At 40.5% G+C, this 27,193-nt stretch overlaps 1 protein-coding gene across 26 annotated transcripts in view; it reads right to left on the bottom strand.

Moving 5' to 3' along the window:
• Positions 1–27,193, bottom strand: part of TCF7 (transcription factor 7) — a 118,494-nt gene that overhangs the window by 88,716 nt on the left and 2,585 nt on the right. The window lies entirely within an intron of this gene.

Here is a 27,193-nt window from a genome sequence, read left to right as displayed (position 1 = left end):
AGGGTTTGATCCTGTGCTCATTGACGCTAATGGCAAAGCTCCCTGACTTCAATGGTGCAGCACTAGGCACTAACTGCACGCACGCAGCACAGATCTTATTACCTTCAGCCCTCAAAACAGTCTATCCAGCGAGCCAACCAAGCAGCGCCACTAGCATCAGGCATAGCAGCACTCACAGGTGTAGTTTGACTTCTATATTTGGGGGGCAGCTCCAGTCAGGCAAATGGGGGGGGAGCAAATGCCACACTTGCCCAAGACTTGCAGTTTTGGGGGGCAATGTCCCCCTACCCCCTCCAAACTATGCCCATGGCAGCACTTACCTCTATTGTCTTTCTAGGCCAGGTACTGAATGGCAAAGCAGTCTGACTTACTCCGTTCCTTAATGGGGAGCAGGATGTATGCATAAATACTCCACTTTAATTACAGACTAGAATGGCAGATATTAATTTAACACAAATACTTTGTACTTTTTAATCACAGATTCTAAAACCGTTCACAGAGGCGGGTGAGCTTTGTTGTTATGATTATGTAGAGCCCTAAGGTGTGTTCCTTCCTTAGGCATACAAAGATGATGTGACTTGCCAAAGGTCACACCACAAGTCGGTGGCATAGCTGAGAACAAACCCTATGTCTCCAGACTCCCAGACCTGCACTCCCAATGTTATATCCAAGCTACGTCTAAACAACATTTCCAAGATACGGCCCTTCCTGTCCATCCAGACAGCTAAAACTCTCATCTCATCACATCTTGATATAGTGCAGCATCCTTTTCTCTAGTGTTGACAAATGCAATCTTGCCCCGCTCATATCCATTCAGAATGCTGCTGCAAAGATCATTTTCCTAGCCCATCACTTTGACAAAGCCATCTCTCTCTTTGAATCCCTCCACTGGCTCGGCCTTCTCTTCCTCATCAAACATAATACTTCACTCTCAAAGCCATTTTCAGTTTATCTCGACCCTACCTATCCTCTCTCATTCATTAACAAAATGTCGACTCCCACCTCTGATCACCCAGTGATGCCATCTTCTCGCTAAATTTTCCAACAAGCGCCTTCACGCTTTCTCCAGGCAGCCCCTCACACTTTGGAGGAACTTCCCATGACCATTAAAGTTACCTCATTATCCTCCAACTCCCTCCTTAAAACTCTCCTTTGCCTGATGCCTAAAAGAACTTGACTATAGTTAGGCTGCTAATGCACCAAGACCACTGTGTATAGGCTGAACAATCCTGTTCACCCTTTCCTTTTATTCCCCTCTCCATCGTCTTGTCTTATACTTAGAGCATAAACTCAGCGGGAGAGAAACCATCTTTTTGTTCAGTCTTTGTACAGCGCCTAGCACAATGGGGTCCTGGTCTATGAACAGGACTCTTAGGCACTATGGAAATACAGATAATAAATAACTATTACAATTTGACCTGCTTGCAACACCACAGCTGAATTGTTGAAAGTAGAGAACAGGTATAATCCATCCTCCATCTAAGGCTCTCTGTTATAACACTGTCCTTGAGATAAGACTCTCTTCTGCATTAAATAACCCTATATTTTATTATTTTTACTGTAACACCACTTCATTAACTAGGATTTCATGTTCACTGGGATTCAGTGGCTGCAGAAGTTGTTGTATATTCCATCTTGGCTTCAAAGTTAGGTTGCAGAATCAGCTCTTTTTGTTTGTTTGTTAAAGTTTCTAGCTTTATGGTTGCTAAGATTATTGCAGTAGTACTTAACGGTGCCAATTAAGAGCGGGTCCAATCTGTGTTGGCTGTTTGTACAAACATATTGTAAGAGTCCTTGTCCTAAAGAGCTTACAAAATAAAGACAAGACTTATGCGGGATACATCATAGAAGCAAAGGGATCAGAGAGATGGGTAAACATGCCTGGAACAGCTCCTCTGTCTAAAACCAACCCCCCCCACCCCCTTTTTTTTTTTTTTAAGAACAAAGGTATCCCTATCTGCCTTTCTAGCTACTCTACAGTGCCTCAACCAGCCCATCTTTAATAACTAACCTGGATTACTTTACTTCACCACCTCTTATCCCTGCTTTCCTGCTCCCCAAATGACCCCTCTCTCCTTAGACTAGATAACTGCAAATGTTGACATTCAGTTCATCTATGAAGTTATGTATGAAATGTGAAAGAAAAGTAACCTTTTCCAGCAACTAGCATTGATTCCATCTTGGCCCCTCCTTTTGGCACACCTCCATAAATTAACTGATCTTGGGCAAAATGGCTCTATTTTATGCCCAGTTCAAATGTCACCTATCTCCCAGTATCACCCCTTGCAGTTAACTAACTCCCCAAAGCCTTTGTGACTGACCGCCGGCAGGCTCATTATAAGTTGGTACAGAGCGAAACAAACATTAACACAACATGTAGGTCTGTGTCCTAGATCACAAAAACTGATAGGCAAAGTCTCTACAGTACTTAACAGTGACAACTTCCTGTGTCCTAGCTTCATTATGTCCAGTTATGAAGACCGATCACCTCATCCTAAGTAGGTCATGTAAGTCCGAAAAATAAATCACTGTTGATCTGACATTTAGGCTAATGTTGAGGACACTTTGTCCTGAAACGCCTCATGTGATGTGATTATCTTGATCTCATTCCAGTGATCACACATTTTCTATTCAGTTGATTAAAAAGCCCGGTAGGTCTGCATGCAGTAGTAAGCGGGCCAGATTCTGATCTTAATTACACTGGGTACATCCGGAGCAATACCACTGAAACAAAAATACCAGTATAAAAAAAAAAAACGTGTTTATTTTCCTGAGATTGCCTGGGTAGTTAGAAACCGTTACATATCTTCACCCATGTTTAGCCTAGCTGTAACCTCACACACTACGCAATCTGTTTACAGACGTTTTTCCGAGGTCCACCAGGTGTGGATGCGGTTACCAACTTTGTGACTGTTTACCTCAGCTTTCTTTCTGCATCACATTGTCACAGACTGTATATACCTTCTTTTTTTAAAAAAAATCAGATAACAATGGTACTTCGGTCACAGCAAGCTCAGTTTCTGCATACTAGACTCTCACATGCACTGAAGGAGGTGGTTCATATACAGTCCTTTAGCAAACCACATACGCACTGGTGCAATCAAATATCTGCCTTATCTCTCACTTCACTGGAGTAAATTATACTGAATGTTTTTTACCCTTTCAAAGCTAATACACAAATGACAGGATGTTGTTGAAGGAAAATATGAGCTTTCATAAGCTATTATTATTAGCACATGCGCACCTCTCTGGTGCTTTGATCTTACTGTAGATGCATGTTTACTTCTCCTGACTCCATGGTGGCTGAACTCAAACCTGATGTCTGCACTGATAGAGATTTACTAGCCACAACATCACTGAACCAGAACTCTCAAGTACTTAATACTCTCTACGCCGTTTTCCAGGCCCTCTCAGAAGCAACAAGGTGCCGGCTGCAGAACGGAAGGGTGGTAATGTGTATTGAATAAATGCTCTTTGATATTCAGAGTGTAATTTAAAGCACATTCAGTTTTGTTTGCAGCAAAACTGTGCTTCCTCCATTGTTTTCTGTTGAGAAAACAAAAACAATGTTTAAAGTGCCATTCTGCACTGACTACGTAAAAACTGTCCACCTCACTCAACAATGCAGAGACCAACAGCTGGCTTTCGTGACCAAATATAATTTTTTTTGTTTTGTTTTTTTGTTTTTTTAAAACTCTGCTAGCAATGCAGAGGCAACTCAGAGAAAGCTGGATTCGGTTCCTTGTGCATCATCAGTGGAATTGTTCAAGTTCCAGTCATTCACATATATGCAAACCCGGCGAAGGCAATGGAGTTTTTACAGGTGAGATTGAAGGCATAATTTGTCCTGTAGTACTTCTAGTTATTGGTGATAATGCACAAGAAGGAAAGAACTTAGCTTGACTCTCAGACCTGAGCCTAAGTTTGCGGTGCTGGCAGTCCAAAAAAAAAAAAAAAAGTTCATTTATTGATCATATGATTATTTATGTGCATTACAGTTGTGCCGCTATAGAGCAGGGTTACATGGTGCTTGACAATATGCAAGCACACAGCAACGGACAGCCTCAGCCCCGAAGAGAATACAAACTGAATAGACAAAATAGAGCAAGTGTGTTAAACAACTGGAAGGAACAGGGAAAAGAGGAAAAGAGGTAGGAACAAGCAATTATATAGACTAGCTTCATGCACAATTAGACAATTTCAGAGTCCACTTTCAGAGAAGAATCGCACTTTAACACATCACTGGGCCAATTATCATGGAAACAAAGTAATCAAGCTCCTAGCCATGGAAGGCATCATGCTAAAATAAAATTCAATAAACTATATATGAGGCCAGGTTTGGAGTAATGACCTGACCCCACTCACTGCTTGCCTATATTTGAATGCACACTTACTGCATGATGTAGGGACCAGATTTTAACCCAGTTCCCTTTCCCATCACTATATTGGCTCTGCATTGGCAGAGATTCAAAACACTTACAGGTGCCATATTGAAACTTCAAAACCTCTCAACTAGCTGTATTGGCTATGGAAGGAGAAATAAGAATGGGAACACTGAGAGGAGATCTGCAACCGTCTGCATTGCTGAGCAATTGTTCACACATATTGTTGGCACAACATTTCATTATTGGATCAGGGTGGATTAGTTAAGCTTTCCAGCGCACTACACTGACTATTAAGTTGTAGATCCCATAGACTTTTTAAAACGTTCAACAATACACTTGAAGCTTGTCTTTAGCACGGAGACATCGTAGTAATAATGTAAGCCACATGCGTGCATTTCGGGATAGAGTGGTATACATAGGGGAGTAAACAGTGGGGAAGAATACATAATTTCTTTTCTTTTGGAGTGCTTTGTATGCCTGGAGACCTGTTGGAGTCAGTCAGTGGGGACTGTGCTGGAACGAGCCAGAAGTGGGGTGTGGTGAGCACTGGGTGTGCTCAAAAGGCAGTCAGAAGCTACCTGGGAAAACTCCATTGAAGGTGAGGGGCATGGCAAGTGACCGTGATAAGACGAGACTCATCGGCTGCACCGCACTAAGACACGAGGTGTCCACTGATGATGCCAGTCCATTTGGATCCAGATGGTACTCCCTCCTTCTCCCCCCAGAGTCACAGAAGGAGACGGGATGAGTACTCGCCCCACAAGAGAACTAGAAGGAAGTGTATGTGAGGGGGTACAAGTAAACATTACCTCAACGTGTTGTCAGAGCAACAAGTGTGGAAGTTGAGGTGAGAAACACAGGGCTGTCACACAATAGTTGCTTAGGAGAAATTCACAATCAACTTCAATATGATTTGTAGATGACTTTTATTTAATGCTGGGTGTTTTCCTCTAAGAAATTGTGTCAGTCTCTTTCTGAAGTGTAACGCTATAGAATATATCTTTGTCATGAAAAGCCTGAGCTCTGGCCTGTTAATCAGGAGACAAGTGCAGGGGAATTCAGCATATCTTGTCACAGCATATGCTCAACTCATTGGAGTCACTCTGAGTTTAGGGCACTGAATATCCCCTAATATCAGAAAGCTTAAACACCATATTACATGCATATGATACTTGTGCCACTTTATAAGAGATGGGTGTCAAACCCATTCTGTGGCGGCAAGATATAGGCATAAATTGTGGTGTCACTGGGCCATTCCATCCTGGCTCTGCTGGGGTAGAGTCAGCTGGGTTCCCCCACACAGAATTCTCTGCTCAGTTGGGCAGGGGCTGAGTTCTCCTTGCGCTGAAACAGACCCTAGCTCACATGAAGACAGGAACTGATGGTCCAGGGACATGGGAAAACCTAACCTGCCAAAAGTGGAGGGGTGATGATAGGCAGCTCTTGTGTGATCACTCCCTGCCAATACCAGGTGAGGACATGGGGGGGGGGGGGGGGGGGAAACAGATGTGTGTGCCTAGGGCTCTGGATGGTCTTAAACCATCCCTGTGTGAAGGCGGCCACAATTCCATTTTTAATTATGGTCCTCGGAATAAATTAAGGACTCCACATTCACCTCAATCCACAGCACATCTCCCCAATGTCCCTAAAAATATGGCTTTGATGTTGTAACTAAACTTTTTAGTTGCCCTCCTTATTCATTATATGCATTGTTGTCACATTCTGCATCGCTCAGTAGGAACATACGCTCTCCGGAAGGAGCACAACTATTTTTTCCCTTTGGTTCTCTTCCTTTCCCATCCTCCTTGCTCTACTTCTTCTTTCTGGGTTCTCTAGGGTGACCAGACAGCAAATATGAAAAATTGGGACAGGGGGTGGGGGATAACAGAAGCCTATATATAAGAAAAAGACCCCAAAATTGAGACTGTCCCTATAAAAATCAGGACATCTGGTCACCCTAGGGTTCTGCTCTGCATTTCCTTCCCTAAGCAATGTCCAATTCCCACCCTCCATGGTTGTGAGTTTTGCCTTGAGAAGGTTTCTTTCCTCCCTGCTTTTGTTTGTTTGTTTAGAAATAGCAGTGGTATCATACCTGGTTTTCCTGACTTAACTGAAGTTTCAGAGAAACTATGAGCTTTCTCAGCCCTTCATCGAAAGGGCGGGATTGCAGAATTTTAGCAAAATTGCCTTTTCTCTCAAGTGCTTCTCCAACAGATCTGTCCAGAGAAACAGAGTTTTAATAGTCTGAATAAAAGTCACTCTCCTACACTCTCACTCAGTCAGGTTTTCACTAGCATGGTATGTCTGAGGGCATAGTCCTACCAGTCCCTTAGTTACCTTTACAATTTTCCAGACAAAAACAGGAAGAGGTAAGACCTGAATTTCTAAAGTATTTTTTTTATTTATTTTGAAACACACACCCCTGCCTGCACCCTCCTCTCTGCTGCTTTGTAAGCCTAAAAAAGCAAACTAAAACAACCAAAGGGGGGCACTCTCCCTTTTGCTGGTTACCTTTAAGAGAACAAGCACTCCTCTGCACAGTGTCAGCCTTTTGGTCTTTACGCCCCTACAGGTCTTGCTTAAACATACAAGTTGCACCAGTTTAACCTAAATTGGTTTAAAAATTATTTTGTTATAGTGGTGCAAACACCTGTGTGGACAACACTTATAACAGTTTAAAACTCAGTTATAGTGGTCTAGCTTGCACCTGGCTGTTGTCTACATGGGGACATGGCATTGATGTAAATCAATGTGTGATTTTAAAATAAATTTAGTTAAACTGGTGCAAAAGCACGTGTGGACCTGTGTATTTTGGTTTAGGGCTCGTCTACATTACCTGCTGGATCGACAGGCAGCGATCGATCCAGCAAAGGTCGATTTATTGCGTCTAGTCTAGACATGATAAATTGACCGCCGAGCACTCTCCCGTCAACTGCGGTATTCCACCAAGGTAAGAGGTGCAGGCGGAGTCGACGGGAGAGCATCAGCCATCGACTTACCACAGTGAAGACACCGTGGTAAGTAGATCTAAGTACGATGACTTCAGCTACGTTATTCACGTAGCTGAAGATGCATAACTTAGATCGATTTCCTGCCCCCTGGCCCCCCAGTGTAGATCAGGCCTTAGTTTAAGTCAATTCCTGAAACTGAAATAAACCTGGTTTAAACCAAAATAAAAGTAGCCACTGAGCAAGTCTTTTGCACCAATTTAAGTAAATTGATTTAAAAACTGATTTAAGTTAAGCAATGCAATTTCTCTGTGCAAGAAAGGCAAAGGCCTTGTAGGTGCAAGCTAAATCTATAAAGACACGTTTAAATTGATATAAAGATGCCCCCACACAAAGCTTCATTAGTTTAACCAAATGGTTTAACATCACACCTTTAGTTAAACTGGTGTAACTTTGTGGGTAGACCAGGCCTTTGTATACAAATTAATGATACTCTAGATTTTTGTATTAGGAGAGGGATGACACCCCCTCAAGGTTAAGTTGTACTTGACTCCTTTATTCTCCATTCTTCATCAGTCTACCTGGAATTCTCTTCTGGAAAATACATGGCAATGGGCCCCATTTGCAAGATGTATATTACATCAATTATATTTTCTCCCATGAAATAACATCACTGTGGGCCCAATCCTCAGCTGGTGTGAACTGGTGAAATAATTGGAGCCACATTGTTTTACACCCGCTGAGGATCTGGTCCACTGGATTCTGTGTGATAGAGCTGCATACCTACAAAATTTCTTGACCATGAGTTGAAAGAAACAGGAATTTGCTGCACAAAATTGGTAGAGCTTAACACCACATCAATGCAGACTGCAGTTTGGAAGGAGGTGCAGGGGGAGAAAGGTCTTTGAGTTTGTATTTAAGTGTAAAATTGCCAATGCCAACCACACACTAAAAAAAACAAAAAAAACCCACTGGTTGGCAGCAGCAATTAATTTCTTAACTGAAACTTGACCAGCCCAACTGTGCCCAAATGTTTTAATTTGCCTACTGCTACAATATGCAAGGGAATTGGCAGTGATATATTTGCAATTAAAACCAAAACTGGCACAGAAATTGCAAAGCTGGCAGAAGAGCTAATCTGCCTGTCATGATCACAAGATTAAGTGTTTATGCATTTGCTAATTACCAAAGTACTTAGTTCAGAAGGACTTATACAACAAAATAGCTAGTGGGAACTGCATCCATGAAACTAGCCCATCTAGGGTCCATACATGCCACTTAAGACACTAGTTTGTTTGGGGGAGGGGGGAATGCAAGTGGAATGGCTGTGAAAGGGGAACTCCATTTCATCTGCACAACAGGATGGAGGGGAATGATTAAACTTGGTGCCAGCCCTAAGTAGGCTGGAAGGGATGGGATGATGGGGGAAATTGCAGTTACATGGCTCCAGCACCCTTAACATCCTATATAAGTAGCATGGGAAGGGTGACTGAAAACACCACTCAAGCATATAAATTGCAGCAGCATGCATGGATGGGGCCCATAGCCTTGCCCTGGGCTTGGGGTGTGGATTATACAGGCTTTATGGGTGAAATGACTGTCACCAATAAATAAATTAGCACCTAGTTATTCTATTCACAATCCATCCATTCCTCACATACTCAGAGACAAAGAGATGTTGAATGTGCTTCCATTAGGTTCAGGAGGACCAGCAAGTTACATTCCATACTGTATGTTGTTGTGTATTGCAGCTAACCATGAAAGACACCTCACACACATATTGCCCATGCAAGTGGAATCTTACAAGTTATCATCAAAAAAATAGGAGGGGGTGGGGAAATGGAGAGAAGACTTTAAAAAACAAACAAACACATATCAGTATGAGCGTGTTAGAACTAGAATAGCCTTATCCTCTCCAGCAATAGCATGAGGCACCATGAAGAGCAGCTCTCAACTAAGAGAAGCAAATTAAGGAGACTATTGGATAATATGGTGGTCCCAGAACAAATGTAGTAAAGCGAGAGATCTCTGGTCTGCCTGATGGATCAACAACAGTCTCAGTGAGGAAGTGCAGAGGGAGTTTAGACAAGGATTCCATAAAAGTTAGGAAAGAAAGACTGGAAAGTTGGCAAGAGAGAGCACCACTGCAAGAGATACAAAATGCTGCACATTAGATAAGGAGAGTGAAAGCCCTGGAAATGTGGTATTATGATTTTAAACCCTTGGAACTGAAAGACGGAACCTGAGGTGAGATCCAGACTTTCATTGTGCTATTTACAGATCCCAGAACAACTCTGTTTAGAAAATAACAGAACACCACTAGTTGTCACCTTCAGCTCCCAATTAAAACCTCTCCAGCGCATCATCAAAGATCTACAACCTATTCTGAAAGATGATCCCTCACTCTCACAGATCTTGGGAGACAGACCTGTCCTCGCTTACAGACAACCCCCCAAACTGAAGCAAATACTCACCAGCAACCACACACCACTGAACAAAAACACTAACCCAGGAACCTATCCTTGCAACAAAGCCCGATGCCAACTCTGTCCACATATCTATTCAAGTGACATCATCATAGGACCTAATCACATCAGCCATGCCATCAGGGGCTCATTCACCTGCACATCTACCAATGTGATATATGCCATCATGTGCTAGCAATGCCCCTCTGCCCTGTACATTGGCCAAACCGGACAGTCTCTACGCAAAAGAATAAATGGACACAAATCTGACATCAGGAATCATAACATTCAAAAACCAGTAGGAGAACACTTTAACCTGTCTGGTCACTCAATAACAGACCTGAGCGTGGCAATTCTGCAACAGAAAAGCTTCAAAAACAGATGCCAACAAGAAACTGCTGAACTCGAATTGATATGCAAACTAGATACAATCAACTTAGGCTTGAATAGAGACTGGGAATGGCTGAGCCATTTGTGGTGTTTAGATGGATACAACACCATTACAAACATTGAATCTATCTCCCCATGTAAATATTCTCAAACTTCTTATCAAACTGTCTGTACTGGGCTATCTTGATTATCACTTCAAAATTTTTTTCTCTTACTTAATTGGCCTCTCAGAGTTGGTAAGACAACTCCCACCTTTTCATGCTCTCTGTATGTGTGTATATATATATATATATATCTCCTCAATATATGTTCCATTCTATGCATCCGAAGAAGTGGGCTGTAGCCCACGAAAGCTTATGCTCAAATAAATTTGTTAATCTCTGAGGTGCCACAAGTACTCCTGTTCTTTTTGTGGATACAGACTAACACGGCTGCTACTCTGAAATCTGTTTAGAAACTGGCTGAAAAAAACAGTATTGCACAGCAGAGAGAGGACAGAATAATAAGATTGAAAAGACATTCATTATACCTTACTGAATGTTCTGGGACTAATGAGTATGTAAGGAATGCATGAATGAAAGGCTGTTCCATTTGTTGATCTAACCTTGGGTGCAGAATACATGGAAAAGTTTTCTGTGTGTGTTTTGTGTTTATGAAGCCTTTGCAGAAATCACTGTGAAAAGAGGGAATGCTCAGGAGCTCGTGGAAGTCCAGAAAGACTACTGGTGGTGGACTGAAACATATGGAGCCTATGCTTAGTTACAACCAAAAGACCATAATGGGTGGACCATGCCTGTTATGCCCAGAAGACCATGACAGAATGGGCCCAACAGGGTAGAGGTGGTGAAAGCATTTGAGGAAGAACAATAATATTCAGGCTATCACTGGAGCTCGCAAAGGGATGAGCTCTGATGAAATTCTGAAGTAGCAATGGCTTTGCTTGGCTCTGCTGATGAGGTAGGAAGGACAACTTTTAATGCAAATGATGGGTATTCCACCCAGGTACCTATATGGTGCAATTACAGAACCAGTTTAAATAATTGTTCCTGGGATCATGGAATGTCACATTTCAGGAAATGGGATCCAACACATTGCTTGGAGAAGTTAAGTGTAATTGAGATAATTAGAGCAACATGAAGCATGAGTCAAACTGCTGAGTAGAGCAGTGCTTTAAAACTTGATTCGAAGCGGAGTTTATGCATCTCCATCTGCAAAACGAAGGTGTCTTAAACAAGACTGAATATCCTTAAAATCTTTGCTCAACTCTTAGTACAGGGGTTCAATACATGGGACTCAACACAGAGGTAAATGGGTGAAATTTAAATGGCCTGTGATCTACAGATGGTCAGACTAGATGATCTGATAGCCCCTTTTGACCTTAAACTCTGACTTTAAAGCTATGGCTAGTTCCAAGAGAGATATAAGGAGGACACACATTTTTAAAGGAATAATTCAACCGCATTTTTCTGAAACACCACTTAGGATCAAATTCCTCTCTCATATCCACATGGGAGTTCCTGATGGGCATTCTGCACCTGTAGGCAGACCCGAATAACAGAGTCAAACTCTGCTGCATGGATCCGAAAGGAGAGTCTTGCCTTTTACAAGACACAAACATTGTCTTTTTAAAGTAATCTACAAACCAGTTCAGTAAAAGCTGACTGCATTTGTTTCCACACTGTTAGTTCTGTCCCAAAACTCAGTCCTGGCAACACAATGTTCCACAATAATCAGCCAAATCTTCCCTTCCATGGCTGCGCTCCTAAACCTCCGCAGGGTTCAGCTCATTGAGTTGCCACCCTGTTTTCCCCTCAGGGGAGGGAAGGACTGCAGCTGCAGATAAGGGTATCTTCAAATCATATGAAGGCCAAAAATCTGTGCGGAAAATCTGGCCTCAGACACACATCTTGGGGGCAAGCCTATCTGTAGTTCTGTCTGGGTCGCATAGCTTTTGGCCACATAACTTGCCTGTGCTGCTACTGAGCTCTTGGCAGGGCGCACACCTTACCGCCCTTTGTGCAAAGATACGATGGAAGGAAGATCCTGCTGCAGGAGGCAGCATTAATTTCTGCTGGGTTTTGTGGGTTACCAGGAGAGCTGCTGTTTATGGCAGCTATTCCCCACCCTGACACGGAGACGGAGAGGATTTAGAGCAGACCAAGTAGACTTCTCTACTCCCCTTTCTGCAAATTCTAGGCCATATCTGCTGCTTGGCTTCCTTCTGAACAGCATCTGGCTAAATGTAAACAGAAATTTGAGGATATAATTGTGCATGGGATGTTCTTCAGAAAAAGAAGCAGATAATTCTTGTTACCTAAATGAAAATAACAGCCATGCTTTTATTTAGAAATGATACAGTCTGTACCTCCCACTTTCTGCTGCGATGCAACCTGCGTGGGGTTTGGGAGAATTTTGCCATGGACAAATTCTGGAGTAAAAAGAAGAACAGGAGGACTTGTGGCACCTTAGAGACTAACAAATTTATTAGAGCATAAGCTTTCGTGGACTACAGCCCACTTCTTCTTATGCATCCGAAGAAGTGGGCTGTAGTCCACGAAAGCTTATGCTCTAATAAATTTGTTAGTCTCTAAGGTGCCACAAGTCCTCCTGTTCTTCTTTTTGCGGATACAGACTAACACGGCTGCTACTCTGAAAATTCTGGAGTGTCACTAAAGCTGGCTTTGGTTGATTCCTCCAGCGGTCTGAACTGTGGGAGCTCTCTGGGCCCAGACGAGAATCAATGTGCTGCGACGCAAGAGGTGTCAAGCAATGAGCAGACAGTCTGCGTGAACACTTGTGTGCCTGCATGCTCTCACCTGTCGCTCTTGGTCTGAAGAACAGAGAATTAAAAGCCAAAACATAGGCATGATTGATGGCTTTAATATTTTACAAACAGACATGCTAGCAAGACTCACTTATGCAGCCAAATAACTCCTAGTTCCTTCATGTCTTCAAATTTTGGTTTATATCCAGTTGACAGAGTCCTCTAATATTTTCATTATAAACCTTTCTGTGCCATATGAAAGGATCCTATTTACTTCTGACTTTGCCTCAAGCCATTAACTGACAGACTAGCTGCTAACTACAGTTAACAAATGATTTCCCAGAGATTACAGTTTAAGTAAAAAATGTTCCAAGTTAAACAGGCTTCTTTACAACAAGGAATTTGAATTATGCATCCAGAGGTTTGGTACATGTGTCCAAAAAGTATGTAGTACAACTGTTGAGGTTTTTCTCATCAGCATGTTACAAGCTGGTAAATAAGCAATGATACTTTGTTGTCAGATTAATAACACGGATTTGTATAGTGCATGTATCTTATAAAACATTTTGGGATCACACACTCACAACAACATTTCTATCCAGCTACCACCACCTTATGGAATTTATCATTTATGTTGGAAAAGCTATTTGTTTTTTCAAGTGAAACAAAATGCCCATTGCCTGGGGGGGAACAGTGGTTTGGAGCCACCTGCAACTTACTGAAGGATTATGAAGTTACAATTTGTTTAATATTCAGAAATACATGCTGTAGAAAGCAACAGTAGGGTTTTTTTTTTTTTAAACCGTTCTGAGTATTTCTAAAATGCCCATCACCTTAGTAGGTTGACAATGGGTTTGGGACAAGATATTTGTTTTTAAATTTGACATGGCTTTCCTTTCAGTGCTTCCAAAACACCTTATAAAACACTGAATAATTAAACCTCAAGGAAAACTGCGGCACAGAAGTAACGACCAAATTTCACAGAGGGAGTTAATGTCAGAGCTGGGAGAGGACACAGGTTCTCTGACTCCCAGTCCTGTGCTTTATTCACAAGGCCATCCAATTTCTCTTCCACAAATCTTGGTAACATCCTTCACTACTTACATGACTTGAACATTCTCCATTATCCCATATACAATTTCTATACTAATGCACATTCATTAGATATTTACATGTTGTGCCTATCAGGCAAAGCGCCTGGTGCCCTACATCAATAAGATCACTCAATTACAAATAAATAAATATGAACATCTTACTAGAACCTAGATGCTATACACAGAGGGTCAAATCCTGCCTGGTGGAAGCAGGCACAACTCCTTTGAGTGTGTTTCATGGTTGGGATTCACAGTTCATGTATTTGCTTTTGCATTTTTTTTTCCAACTTGTGCCAAGAGTGACACACCTAGCAACCATTTTGAAAGTCATTGTATGAATGACACCAGCTTCTGTGCTGGACACCTCTGCCTGCACACTTACTGAAGCCAAATCTGGTCTAATTGTTTATCCTAGTATGCTACCTTAATCCCTTAGAACATATTTTTCATTTACATGCACTTCTGTCCTTTCCCACAGTCTGGGAAACAGTTTTCACTATTCCTGCAAACGTCCACAGTTCTTTGCAAGAATTGGACTTGACTTGGCAATAACCATGGGTTTTGACTGAATTATAAGTTAAGTCACAAACAATTTGGTTTCTAGTATTTGAACAAATGGACTAACATGTGACTTAACTTCATTATGCAGGCCTATAATGTAATCATCATTGGTCTCACCTGGCAATGTTTTCAGGTGACACTTTTGAATGTTTTGCCATCCTTTCCATGCTCCCAGTGGATTGTAGATCTTCCCTCTTCAGCAGTGTGGAGGATTCCACCCTTTCCAACTTCTTTGCAATACCAACTGCTTCCATTAAAAATTTGGAAATGGTGCAACCTGCTCTGTCCAGGTTTCCTTCCAGCTGAGGGATTTGGGCACCTTAATTATCTCCATTTTACCAGAGATTTCACTTTCTTCTGACACCATATAATAACAGTGTGACACACAAGTGTTGGTAAAAGTCTGATCTTCACTTCCTCCCTCCAGTCACATGACAGAAGTTAGTCTCTGGGGCTGGATCTCAGCTCTTCAACTGTAACATGTATACCAGATATGTGGCCACCTCCCCATCAAGTATCCTGTGTCAAACAATTTCTACTGTTTGCTTCATTTCATTTTTTTAAGCCTGTGTGTGAGGTGAGCAGGTTGCACAATCATTCTACTCTATTTGTCTTCATCATGGTAGCCAAAAGAGTAACTGTCACAAAAGTGAAGATCAAAGTCTTATTTGTGAGACAGTTGGCCCTAAGGGTGTAATGCAATCCCCTGTGCTAGGTGGAATGTGTTTAAAACTGCTCAAGTGCTTATTAGTTTGCAATGGTCTCACCTGCTAGTGGCGGGAAGTCTAAAAAAGGAGAAATGCAGTGGTGTTGTAGCTGTATTGGTCCCAGGATATTTGAGAGACAAGGTGGGTGAAGTAATTATCTTTAATTGGACCAACTTCTGTTGGTGAGAGAAGCAAGCTTTCAAGCTTATACAGAGCTCTTCTTCAGGACTTGAAGAAGAGCTCTGTGTAAGCTTGTCTCTGTAACCAACAGAAGTTGGCCCAATTAAAGATATTACTTCACCCACCTTGTCTCTTCAAAAAGAGAGTCAGCTATAAGGCAGTGGAATAGTAGAGGCCAAAGTTGTTTAGGTTTTTTTGTTTTTTAAACCAGAAAATCATGAGTTAAATTCCCACTATGCAACATAGATTAGGTTTAGCCAAGACCTATTGTGTTCATTCATATATGTGGGCTGGGCTTAAATCCTTACCAAAAATAATGATGTCTCAATTTTTTATACAGTCTGTAGTACTATAGGGACCTGATCCTCTAGGCACTATGGCAATACAACTAATGTAATTTTAAATATATTACAGTCATACCTTTGCAAGCAGGTTTACAATGTTTCTAGTTACACAATAATGTCAATCAACGCCAAACTCTGAAAACTGTAATTTGATGTAATGAGCAACTCTATCTTTCTTTTAAATGCATGAGTAAAATTGTCTCTACGTTAACTCTTGCATTCAAGTGCCACTAAGAACTTCCAATATTCAAACGTAGCACCAATCTAATATGTATTCTTTAGTGGGTTCTGCTCATAATAAGTAACCCCCAAAGTTTCCCTGTACCAGGCCAGTGGAATGGCAGGAAAACTAGACACACTTATATTGCCAAATGTGACCTTGGTCTCAGCCATGAAGTCAGGTCATGAGTCTTTTAAGGAACTACATTAGCAACAGCTAACAGTTATTTGATGGCTCTTGATTCTCCAAACTTACTGAAGGCCTGTAAAAATTCAACAGCTTGAATAAAAATTGTAGACAATGTTACCACTGGAAAGGAACTCTGAAGCTGGACGTGGGACAAGATTTACCCTTTAAGTTAAAACGCAATTTGAAGGCTGAATAAAACTCCCACCGTGAATCCCTTAAACTTATATTTCCTAAAGACTTTGTCTACTATACCATTAGAACCACAGTTACATCTGATTTTAATGAAACTTCAGACGTAATGGTTTTCATGCCAGCTATTTTCATGCCAGCTATGGTTTTCATGCCAGCTATGGTTTTCATGCCAGCTATTTTCTTGAACACCCTATTATTTTGTTTGATATCTCCAAAGCTTTTCTCCCAATCCCATAAGCAAACTAACTTTTAGGGAAATAAATAGTTTCCAGTGGGTTTAGAGGAGACATACAGTTAAAGGTAGGGATGGGCTTAAGCCACATTCAAAACACCCCCATTCAAAATGTGAAGATTCTTGGATCCATGGTCCAGATCTCTACTTACAAAAGACAAATTAAATTACAGATCAACACCTACATTGCAAACTTTTTAAAAAAAAGAAATACCCTTAAAATAGTGAGGATTTTTTTTAAAAACAGGGGAAGTTCAACTTGTAATGTAAATTGACCTAACTTATTGTTTTCCATGGAGCTATGAGAATTTATATTAGCTGAGGATCTGCCCCTCAAATTCCAAAGTTTGGAGATTATAAATTCTCAGGCTTCAAGGCATAAGCCAAACTCTAACTGATGAGGTTAAGAAGAAGCTTTCCTTTTGGACAAGTTATTCCATAACTGCCTACTGGTGACTTTCTTGCACATTCCTCTGAATACTAAACAACATGGTCTGATTAGGCATGGCAGTTCTTAAACCTAGAGCACTAGGTAAGAATATAAGTTTTGACAGCCACATGTCTAAATATCAGGCAAGTACATGCTTTGCGTCTATGACAAACTGAAAACTTAATAAACCATACAAGAAAAATATGACTGTTTAAGGAAATTATATTGACAATGCCTGTGAGAAGAACTTCCCTATTGAGGAGAAAAAAGAGAGGAATAATTCAGAAGAATGGTGAAAGGAGAACACAACAGCTGATGTTTTCAAGCACTAAGGCTGTCAAATTGATGACAGGGAAAGAGTTTTCCTGTGAGAAAGCAAATCTCTACTGATTACCCATTTTTTCAATAAAACTAGTCAGAGGAGCAGGAATAAAAGCAGAAAGAAAAGGCAATAGATGGAAGACTATTTATGGGACAATAATGTCCCGTTGCTAAGTGTATTCAAGTCAGAGCACTCTGTGGGTGTGCATGCATGTGGATTTCAACGCAACTATTTCATGATTGCCGAAATTACTACTAGCCAGCATCCTCTGTGAATGGCTATTTTTAGGACCCAGCTTTTCATGTGGTATAATGATGTGGATTTTACAAGAGTATTTATAATGTGTTTCATATGGTGTAGAGTCCTGCTCAAATTGCTTTGTATCAGAGAAAATTTAAGAATTTTTTTCATTTCTTACTTTATATTATTGCTTCTGCTTCAAATTTAGGGTTAGTATTTGTTTGTGATAAGTGACAAAATTGGTTGTCATGGCATTTCATCAAATCAACTCACGAGCCCAGAAAACGTTAGTAGGGACCTGAAAATCTGCTTGCCAATTAGTGTTCTGATTTCAAAGCCCACATTGCCACCTGTTGTAAGTTATGGCATGAAACCACAGTCCAAAGGCCAGATTTTGATCTCCATTATACCAGTGTCAATGAGGTTATGCCTGCCAGTGTAACTGAGAGCAGAATTTGGTCCAATATCTAAACAGCAAAGTCATATTAAAGAGGTTGGATGCAGAACATTTTTCAGCAGGAAACGACTTCTTTTCTCTTTCAATTTACATGACACAAAAGCATGTGCTAGTAATTTCCAGGATGCAATATTTTATGAGATCCAAATCATTAATCGTTCCATGCCATAGAACAGGAACTAATTTTCACTTGGTAGGCTTAGGAGATTTTATCTCCCAAACATGAAAACAACATCTGTAGGACCACTCTTCTGTTAGAACACAGGTTCATTTCAAGAACCTTGCGTGAAGAACATCAACTACACAATTATTTTAAAAACATGCTCATTTTGTTGTCCTTTTGCCGAGTCAATAATATTTTGTGATTCTAGCCTCTCACATTTTCCTTTTTGTGTATGTCACATCCCAGAAGAATCTCTGTTTCCACTAACATATGCCATTCCAAAGAATAAACCACAGGAGAAAATAAATTCAGCATACAGCATAGGGTTTGAATCACGTTTTTAAAAAATATACTTATTTGGTCAGTCCATGATTACTGTGTGGCTCTTTTACACAGATGTGTATTTTGTGTATACAGTTCAAACGGCTCAGCGGAACAAAAGTGACACTCAGTGTTTTTTGCCTAACATTTGATCAGACTTCAAACTATTCTAAGTGGATGTGGAAAGTGCTCTAGATTAAAATATCTAGTTTTAGTTTGTAGTTAAAACCTCCCATGTTAGTTTTTAAGAGAATACTAATTTTGGGATCGAGTAAAACAAAATGGACCAGATTCTTTGGTGCGGCTGAGCTGTGCTTAGCACGGGACCAGAGGTTGGGGGTGTCAGCCATCTTAGTGACCCTTTAATCCTGAGCTTCTGGCCAGTTTGACAGTCTGGGTACCAATGGCGCCAAAAGGCCATTTTGTCAGCTGGGGCTTGCCAGAGTATGGATGCACACTCCAACCATGACCCCTTTCCTATGTCACTGAAATACTAGAAAACAACTCTGATTTGGAAGGAGAGAGAAGACCAGGAACAATCACAAGATAGTTAGCTACCTAGAAACATTGCTGAGTGACCATTTACACCAATGTCATATTAACAATAATACTAGATCATCACAGAGGATTAATTAAGCCTTCTAGTCAATAATTGCAGCAGTCAGTCAGTCATAGATCATCTAGAGAATTTTTTTAATACTCACCAATACATATGAAATGATTCATCACAATAACTAGGCTTTGACGGATTAGATTTTTATCTGTAAATGTCAGTAAAACGTCAATTTCACCCCCACCCACCCCCTACAAACTGATGAAAAATATTTCCTCTGATGATTGAAATTTAGTTATAGGCAAAAAAAGAAAAATGCTGCTTGAGAAGTTAGTTTGATTTAAAAATATTTATTTGTACAGTTTGACATGTGCTGTTGACAATTTGTGTTTTAACAATTAAAGCTTTAACTTTCTGAATCTCAACATCGGTCATTAACTGTCTGCACCCCCATTCTGGCACCCTTCATAATTTCCCACAACTGTGAATTTAAATTGATAAAAATAAATGCATAAAAAAAACTGATATTAGCTGTTGAAATTATGTAAAAAAAATTGAATTCTGCAAAGCCTATCAATGCAGCAGCTATCTCCTTTTAGAATCATCATGTTATATACATTTTATCCTTTGACACTTTCTAATAGTTCAACATGTATCACGTTTATATTTTAAAAAAATTATGCACCAAGAATATCCGTAACTCACTTTATTTCTGACTTGAACTAAACACTCCATATATCATGTGTGGAGAAAAGAGATGGGCTTCCTAACTAGAGGTACCATTGCTCAGAGCTAAACCACAAAGGGCCTGTTCAAAGGCTTATCCTTCCTGGACGGTCAACTGCTTCCTTCTCACTCAATGACTTACATCTACAAGTTAAGTTAGGTCCAGTTTCTGTCATCCTTACTCACATTAAGTAGTATCTCACTCTGAGTAATCCCACTGATTTCCATTAAACTACTCAGCTTGAGTAATGGTGGCAGAATTTGGCCCTCAGTAGCTTGGAGTATGGTGTTAATTCATAAACCTCTAAATGCAAACAGACAGAAAACAGTGGGTCTCTGCGGTGATTATGCGTCACATGGTGAGGAGAGACCAATGCACAGTCAGAGATATTTGGCCAATTTAGTTTAGAGGTGATTGAGAAAAGGCCTTTGGATCCTCAAGGCTCAAAAGTATATGATGCTGTAATTTCCTTTACAAAAACAAAGTAGGAGCAGGTAATGCTCATAACATGTACTGAACTGGTCGGCTTAGTCCTCAGTTTACGCACACAATAGTTTTGGTGCAGACAGCAAGAGGCACCAAGCGTGCCTCAGCACTAACATAGCAGGGTGAGAAGACATTCCATTATCCAGATCATTCAGAACTTGCTGTCTGCTGGGACGGCTCACCAGTCAGCTCAACAGCAACAGTGGCTTTTATAATGCAGGCACAAGTCCATCAGGAACTGGACTGAGATGACAAACTGCGAGGAGTTAGTGCAGTAGCCTATCAGATAGTAATGGTCTTTAGGTCTCTATGATCCAGCTAGATCAGAATTAGCAACCACAAAGCGAACAGCTCTGTAGCCCGTTAAAAGTCCTCTGAGTCATCAAGTCCTCCTATTGAACCTTTGTTCCATCTTCCAGATCCTGGAAGATTAATGAGCAAATATCATGGTATAGCTTTTTTTTTTTTTTTTTTCTTGAGGAACTATTTGAAGGTAGACAGCATGAAAGAGCCCACGTGGGGATATTCATGAGATCCCACTGTAGCAGCAACACAGGACATTGTGTAGGCTGAGAACTTTCCCCTAGGATGGTGACTCCTTTAAGACTCTGACAAGAGTCATGTACATACTTTACTGCCTTTGTGACCTCCACCCACCACTGGTAAATTGAGGCAACAATATAGAGCACTCTTTGAGAGATGCTGACAGTACCAAGAAAACGCACCAAGATAAAGAAGTAAGCTGCAGTGAGAGAGGCATAAAAAGCTAAAGAATAGCAGCAGAGAATAAAGGAATGAGTATTGTCTGGGGTTGAGTCACTCTAAGCAGTCATGCATCACTGATTCAAGGTAGTAAGTGAGAGGGAAGTTGCAGTTATGGTGGTAGAAATACAGTACCCCAGGAACCACTACAGCAAAGTACTTTGTGGATGGCCAGCACTACAGCGGAAGTGGCCCATGGCAGAAGCAAAGCAACAATGAATGCATGAAACCCTTTCCATCTGGACTCATACCCAAGGCAGAAGTCTTGACTGAATGGCTGATGCACAGACTTTATTACAACTCTCACAAACCCACTCTATCCAAGAAAATGTCATTCATCTCCCTACAAAAATACTCACATCATTCATTTAAATTCTATAGGAGCAGAGGTAGGGGACGTTGGATTATGAATTTCCTTTATTTTCTCTAAGGCCACAAGTGAATCACTGAAAGTGAAATGCTAAATTGCACTAAAGGAACTTTAAATGTGGTGTCACTGTAATACTTACAGTGCAAATGTAACCAGACAGAACTGTATAGGTGAAATAAGCATGAGTGATAGATACTTCCTTAAAAACAGCTGGTATGTGTCAGTGTATAACTGTAATCTGACATCTTTATACATAGACAGTAAGGATCAGACTTTAATCTTAGGTGTGCAATGCACATAACCGCACCTTGAAAGATCTGCTATACTAGCAGATTTTCTAAGATACACAGGGATACAAGCTGCTCATATATCTATTATTAAAATCTGGCCCAGCATAGATACACTATGAAAATAGTAAATATAGTCAGCCATACAGACGTGTTAATGTGTTTGCATGTTTAGTCACATACATGGTTACATGTACAGGTAAACAAGAGAAGCATTCTGCCAGCAACTCTGCACTGAGGCTTTCTATGTGAACACAGAGGTTTAATAGTGTCTGTAAGTTGATTGCAAAAAATTGACTGCAGGCAGAAATGTGTTAGTCTTGAGCTTGGAGCAATACTGTGTTAAAGATTTTATTTTTTAATATCAATTTGCAAAGAGCTAAGTGGTGAGTATTAGGCTGAACAAGTATGTTCCCTTGTTTCAGACACATTGTATCCCTGAAACCTAAAAATCACTTTGTTCTTCAAAGCGAAAGTTTCCAGGACATTAATCATTAACATGGATGAGCCTTGTGAATTTTGGTTTAGGTTTGTTCTTGTTTTTAAAATATTCACACAGCTGATTTGGTAACACTTTAACAAACAGCAACAACTATAATCCAACCTGCATGGGTGGTGACTTTAACACATGTCAAAATTAACATAATTACAACTAAATACCAGTAAACTATGTTCATGATTGATGCAACAAATGACAAGGTATCCTATTAAGGAATTGTTGTGGGAGGATACATATACTACACCCTTTAAACATGAGCATACAGCTATTCACAAGCAAAGAGAGTTATAGAAACAAATAAGTTTTTGTATGTGAGATTTTTCTTCAGTTTTTTTCAGTCAAAATTTTTTTAAAAGAAAGTTTTATTACCGGGGGACAAAGGGCCATACCTTGTCATTGCTTCTTACTCTCTAATTTATTTCAAACAGTTCAATTATTTCAAGTACTGCTTCAAATACAATATGGTGGTACAATATGAATCCCCAGAATATGACCACAGCTGAACCAAACGTAAATAGAATACTTTGGAATCTCTATCTCTTGATACATTCGACCATCCAACATTTCACTTTGAATATAAAGAACTATTTTCATCCTCATCTGATCTCAAGCAAGGTGAAGAGCTAGAAGATGTGGTTTGGTCAGGGGAGAGCAAAATAGTCATCTGCCGGCCTGCTCGGATGTCCCTTGGCCAGAGAGTTGTTCAACTATCGCCTTTCCCTTCAAATGACAGAAGCAGGATAACTGGTGTTGGCATCTGCAGGGGAAGAGCACTGTCCCACTAGTGCCCAATAGTGTGGCACCTACCGTCAAGAGAAACTGATTGAAATCATGATGGCACCACCGATTTCACTCAGCAGCAGGCACTAGTGGTAAGGCACGGAGCTACTTTTCCTTTGCAGCTGCTAGTCTGAGCCAATCTATCTAATCAGGTATTTATATGGCCCTGAGCATCTAAAGAGATAGATAGTGACACATTATGATTACACTGAGCCCAAGAAGAGTTTTGCCATTGATTGCAATAGGACCAGAATCTGCCCCTAACATTTTTTAAATCTCAAACCATTACAATATTTGCACCAATGGGAATGTGAACCCAAAGTTCCAGATTTAAAGTATATTTGAGTAGCTCACTGAACTACATTTACACATTATTTGTTGGCCACTTCTTGTAATACTTCTTTTCTGTTCATATTCTGGAGAGTTAGGGATCAATATTTTGCGATGTGATACTTTGGCACAGCAAGTGGAGGGAACTTGCCAGGAACAGGACACGATTTTCAGACACTGAGAAGGCAACTTTGCATCTCTGAAGGAAAGGCGCTAGAATAGAATTTAGCCCTGTCTTGTACTAGTAATGGAGGAGACACAAAACTGACTGGCTTGTCTAGAAAACTCTGGACTCCTCCCAGGTGAAATGGGCTATAGAGGATAATTCTGGGGAGGTTCTTTAGTATGTCTTGTTTGCTTTAAGGAGGATGGACTTCTTTTTTATACTAAGTACATGCTAATGTATTCTAAGGAAGCGGTTAGAGTTTGTGTAGCACTGCCTTCTACTGAATGGAAACTGAACTGGTTCGCCGTGTGCCATAGATGTCATACTGCTAACAGCTAATGGAGATTCTCTTTTAGTTCAAACAGATTCTGATATGATTACATGACTCCTGAGAACTGGGGCTCTAGGCATATGCCTTGTGTGGCTATGCCTTAATCCAGCCTTGCCCAAGGTTGTATCCAAACTCCACTGAGAAAGAACCAAATCTGAGGAGCCCCACAGAGTTATAGGGTATTAGATTTTGAAAATCCATGCAATCTTCTGTCAATGGCATCTCACTGTGGTATCTCAAATGGGTGAAGCTTAGGATAGTACTTCTACTTTCCCCCTTCCAATTTGAGCTTTGGTTTGAAGATCTATTCTTAAGTACTTGTAAAGAGATTCTGTAGGGTGTTTGTTTTCCAAATAACTGGGGACACTGAAGCCTCAGTTTGCTGGAGTCCAAAGAATGGGAAAGCCACTCCAGAGTCTTAGCCTTGTATTTGAAAAGCATTAATTATTCCCTAAATTACCTTACAAGCCCACCAAATCCAACTGTGTTGCATGGAAAATGATGGAAAAATTTGGCCCCAGGAGTAGATGGTCTGATCCTGCCCAGTTAAAGTCACTGGGAATTCTGTCACTGACTTTAGAAGTGCAAGGTTGGCCCCTACGCACTTCCACTACCACACAGTTAATTTCCTTATTTTATATTCCCATATACAAAATGCAGGAAACTTATCAGTGCTTCTGAAAACCTTTAACTACCATGCGCTACAAGATGTAACAATGTTCAGAAAACTCCCTCAGGCCTAAACTCAATTATACAACCAGAGCAAGAAGAAGATTTTAATCTGAGCAAAGTTTTAACATGTTTGACCTCTACTGTTTGTAACTACCTAAAAGACAGATGTAACTACTAAGGACGCACCTTAATTCGCTTTAAAAGTCATTTGTACCATTTAAAAAAAGGATATACTTTTTTGATTTGATGTTTCATTTGGAAAAATACTTTCTGAACACATTCATATTCATTCATTGGAAGTTTCATGCAGATTTGTAACTGACAGAGTCTACACCTTCTGTTCTGGGAAAAGCTAGAGTTTTCTCAGAGGATGGAGTGCGGGATTAGTCCCTGGATACACATATGCAGCACCAATATTGACAATGCTAGTCCAGAACTCCTTGTGACCTAATACATCCACAATCTGTGCACAGCATGCTCAAACAGGTATCAATATGATCGATCATAATCACATTAGAAGAGCCCTGTCGGTCTATTGCATGGGCAACCTGAATTTGGCCAGAGTGCCAAATAGCTGACCACAGGGCGCTAAAATGAGGTCTTTAGCAGGGGTGCTGGAGCAATTTGTATAATGGGGGTGCTGAGAGCCATTGAACCAAACTGTAAACCCAATATATGATGGAAATTACTTCAAACCAGAGAGTGTGGCAACATCCCTAGTTCCAGCACCTATGGCCTTTAGCCACCATCTCGCTGTAAAGTGAGAGCAAAACCCATCAACCGGAGCATTCTACTGATGATGAACTCAAGCACCAAATCACTTCTAATTCATGGTTCAAGAAAGGTACAGATGCACATAAAAATCAGGATTGGGTGCATTTCAATAAAATGTATATGTATATATGAAACCTACTATGCTATATGAAGTCTTAACAAGAAATCAATTCAAGCACTCCTGTCTATTACTTCAGTTAGCAAACTACGACTGAGCCCTAAAGGAAACTGAAACACAACTGGGGCTAGTGTGAAAATAAATTTTAAAAAATTAACGTTACCACAGTTATGCTAAAGTTGTGACTTCTTCACAAAAGTAGAGACACTCCAAACTAACTCCAGCCTTAATTCACAACACCATGTCTAAGTAAAGCAGGAATCTCCAGACAATATGTAATTTTATAACACACTACAGTGCGGGAGTTCAACTTTCAGCCTTAATTCTGAATGCTCTTGGATCTTTCCAGGATCTTTGATATGCCTGAGGTATATTTTTTTCAATGGTTTAATGAAAAAAACCTCTGATGGTTTGAAAAAGCACTGCCTGGCTCATTCTCTCTTTTCGGGGGTGGGGTGGGCAGGGGAGAGGGCGGGGAAGATTACAAAATTCATCCCAGCCACCCACAAATGTTCACAGGAAACCCCAGCTAGAGAAAGCACTTCACTACCAAGTAGATGCACTATAGTGATATACAACCCCATTCTTCACACATTAAAAGAAAACAAACTCCATTTCCTTAACCTGCCAGAATTTTAATTAAAAACACAATATTTTTCTTTGAGGACAAGCATAGTATCCCAAATCTTCAGTATAATACTGATCACACAGTCAGTGGGAATAACCATCAGATCAAGACCTACTTCTTATAGAACATGGACAGTATTAATATAATCACAAATATAGTAGTAAAAGTACTTACTAGGTTAACTTTTGTATACGTATTTTGTATTATACGTATTGCACCTTCTTTACACTTAAAGGAAGACTAGCAACTGCTCTTTGACTTAAGGAAGAACTCTTCCCATACTTCTTAAATAGATTGCAGATTTTGAGATAGAAAATTAAATCACCATTTCGATCCACCAAACTTAAGGCATTGCACAATCTGTATGGCTTGATTTAAAAGATTTCCATTGATTGTAATGGGCTTTGAATCATGCCCGCTCAGCTTGTCATTTTTCACTCTCTTGATTTCTGTACTGTTTGTTTTACTCTGTCTTCCTCCAACTGTAAACCTGTACTTTTTTACATTAGCGGTGGTGGGAGGTTCCTTAACTGGTTCACTAACCAAAAGCGTATTTCTTAACCACACTGCTAATAAATAGGCTGCCACAGTTTTAACCAATAGAATAAGATCTGCAAAGGGTTAAGATTGATATAAATATTCACAGACTTCTGAAGCATCTGAATAGCTCCTGTGCCAACACAAGTGACAGCTCATCCAAGTTCTGCACCAGGGAGCACAAATTAATGCCATTGTAAAAAACAGCTTTAGTATCACGTTTCAAAATGTGATAGTGAAAGAAGAGCATTATCTGTTAGAGAAATGAGAGGATTAACAGGAACCTGGAGTAATGGGTAGGGGGATAGGAAGCAAGCGACGAGATGCATATACAATGCTCCATATTGGCACTGCCTGGCAAATGTATCATTTATTTTTGTACAATGAAGAAAATTATAAAAACATAGAGGCAGGTCCTCAGCTGCTGTATGCTGACTTTGGTGGAATTACAACAACTCCACCAGCTGAAGATCTGCCCGGTAAAGTGTAACTGCACTACAGACACAAGTAGATTTCAAAAATAACTAGCCACCACCACTACCCTGTGCAAGCGGTTTTTGTATTCTTAC

Source organism: Chrysemys picta, chromosome 8 (assembly GCF_011386835.1).
Source record: "Chrysemys picta bellii isolate R12L10 chromosome 8, ASM1138683v2, whole genome shotgun sequence".
In the NCBI taxonomy this organism is placed as follows: Eukaryota; Metazoa; Chordata; order Testudines; family Emydidae; genus Chrysemys; species Chrysemys picta.
This window is presented reverse-complemented; position numbering and strand designations above follow the sequence as displayed.